This window comes from Octopus sinensis, linkage group LG5 (assembly GCF_006345805.1).
Source record: "Octopus sinensis linkage group LG5, ASM634580v1, whole genome shotgun sequence".
NCBI classification, from domain to species: Eukaryota; Metazoa; Mollusca; class Cephalopoda; order Octopoda; family Octopodidae; genus Octopus; species Octopus sinensis.
In genome coordinates this window covers 63836353-63838852 of record NC_043001.1, presented here as the reverse complement: position 1 = coordinate 63838852, position 2500 = coordinate 63836353, and the positions used below count along the sequence as shown (strand labels likewise).

At 35.1% G+C, this 2500-nt stretch overlaps 1 protein-coding gene across 1 annotated transcript in view; it reads left to right on the top strand.

Moving 5' to 3' along the window:
* The window catches only part of LOC115211774 (tropomyosin Tod p 1.0102), a 28426-nt gene extending 26318 nt beyond the window's left edge, over window positions 1–2108 (top strand). Inside the window, exon 2 of the mRNA XM_029780449.2 lies at window positions 1289–2108. The gene's annotated coding sequence lies outside the window, so the exon portion shown is untranslated. The remainder of the gene's footprint in view (window positions 1–1288) is intronic.
* The last annotated feature ends 392 nt before the right edge of the window (window positions 2109–2500 follow it).

The window sequence follows — 2500 nt, the reverse complement described above, 5'->3', positions numbered from 1 at the left end:
TTGCAACAGAAAACTAAAGGAATATTTTTCAGAAATATTTTGTGCTGGTTTTTATTTATATATCGCAATAAATAAGCAAATACATACATACATACATACATACATACATACATACATACATACATACATACATACATACATACAAGCACATATGCACAACAACATATGGTCATGTCAGAATAGAAGATGGAAGAATGGCTTAACAAATGACATGAGGGGAAAGATCACAGAAAGATCAAGGAAGCGATTTAAGGATGTTATAAAAGGCAATCTTAAAGCTTTGGAGATAGATGTGGACAACTGGAAGTCATTGGAAGGTATTGAAAACTGTGCATCATAGAGAAAGATTGTTGGGAGCTTATGCAAAGGCACACTTTTCTTCAGAGAATTCACTCTGCAAGCAGGACTCAAGTGCAGTACTTACATAAATCCAGCTGGAATTAAAGTGCAATGTGTGTGTGTGTATAATTTCGTCTGTCAAGATCTGGGTTAGTCAACTACCTGCGGTCACATGAACTAGGAAGAAATCAAGCAGCTTGCGAGGTAGTTCTGTCGCCACATTCTCCGCGGTACATTTGTAATTTGCAAGTCAGCTGGCGGTCTGAGCAGACAGGGTTTGATACATGGAGTTACAATTCAGCCGGTGATGCCATTAGTCAGGCAGTTCACGTGTTACACCTATAAAAGTGTTTGCAGAACGGAAGCTGAAAGCCACTTTGTGCACATGATCATGCAATGTTCATTGAAAGGATGGCACTCTTCTGAAAGGAAGGGATTACCGCCGTGTGTGTGTGTGTGTGTTTAGTATAAATAAATATATATATATATATATATATATTATATATATATATATATAATATATATATATATATATATATATATACCCACACCAGGAATGGCTTCTGTGCAGTTCACAACTTGTTTTAAAATATTAATCATACCAATGAAGGACATTAAAGCAGAATCTAGCACTTTGGATAGCCGGAAGTTGACTTATAGTGAGTTGCGCTTCCAGCTAGAGACGAAACAGAAGGATCCGAACTTTGTTATACACCATCAAATTACTCCCCCGTGCACATTTGTCACAATGGTGGGGGTGGGGTGGAATGTCCGTGAACATCATATAACAAAGAACTCCCAAAACACAGTCTAGGAATTTTGCCTTTAATAAACACCGACAATTGATTTTACTTAAATCTCATTGATGAAAAGTTTATTTTCAGCCGTTTGTACATATTTTTTTTTAGTATTCTGGTTTAATATGAATTTATATATTTTTATTTTGTAGGAACCCATGGCAATTCTTGTGAATAAAGTTGAGTAAATTCATCTGCAGTCATCAGACAACCCTTACTTGTAACAGGAAGTGAAGATTTTCGGACCAGAGGACTCAGCCAGTTTCGAAATTATCCGATCCACTTCATGTTCTCTATCTCTTTATCTATCACTCGCCCCCTCCTTATATATATATATATATTATATATATATATACGCTACTATTTTCTTCCTGTACTTTTCCTGCCAATTTTGCTAGCTGACATTTAAAACAAAATCTAAAATAAAAATAATTTTTAAAAAGTTATTTTTTTTACACACACACACTGCTTATCCCCTTTCCTTAATTTCACCAAGGTTTATTTTTCTGGATATAATGCAGTACTTCCGTTCTTGTCCAGGAGTGTGTTTTAGAGGTTCCTTATGAAAACACGCAAAAGGAAACTGAAAGAAACGAACAAAAGAGATGTGTCGATTGAAAATCGTTTGACTTCAGGGTACTACAACAATACAGATAATATAACCGGTTCCACATTGATAACATTCTATAATTAAGAGAAAGCACGAAGCATTGTAGTCAACTCACAACTCAGTCAGCCATACCAGCTCTGGCGACAAAAATATATATTAAAAAATATATCGATTTCTAATTTAGTGTCAACGGAAAAAATGAATAAGATGGAAACGCTGAGAGAAAAAATATATCTTAATTATTTATTATCTGACTTGTGTTTTCTTTGATCTAATACATATTAGAATCTCTTTGGTCAACAGCTTCGTATTCACTCAACTCTTCTCTCCACATCTGCAAATAAACACGTTAACACCTTCAACCTTTTCACCTGTCTCAAAGATATTACGTTGCATGTTGTACACTTCACATTATCGCCATCATCGAACATTTTATCCGTTTCAAATATCTTCTTCACTACAAAAAAATCAAGCCATGTATCCTAGGGATCAACTATATCTATCAAGTAGTTATGGCTCTTAGCTCTAGCTATTTCACTCCTCTTACACCCTTCTATATTCTTTCAGAAGATATCTTTACAATATCCAATCTGCACTTCCTTTATTAATCTTCAACACTCCCCTGGTAATAAGTAGAAATCAACATTACAAACAATAAGCTGAATAGGACAGGAATTTGCAAAGAGTTGGGACAGTGATCCGGTTTGCCTCCTCGCGAAGGTATTTCACATTTTGACACTATTAATGTCATTGA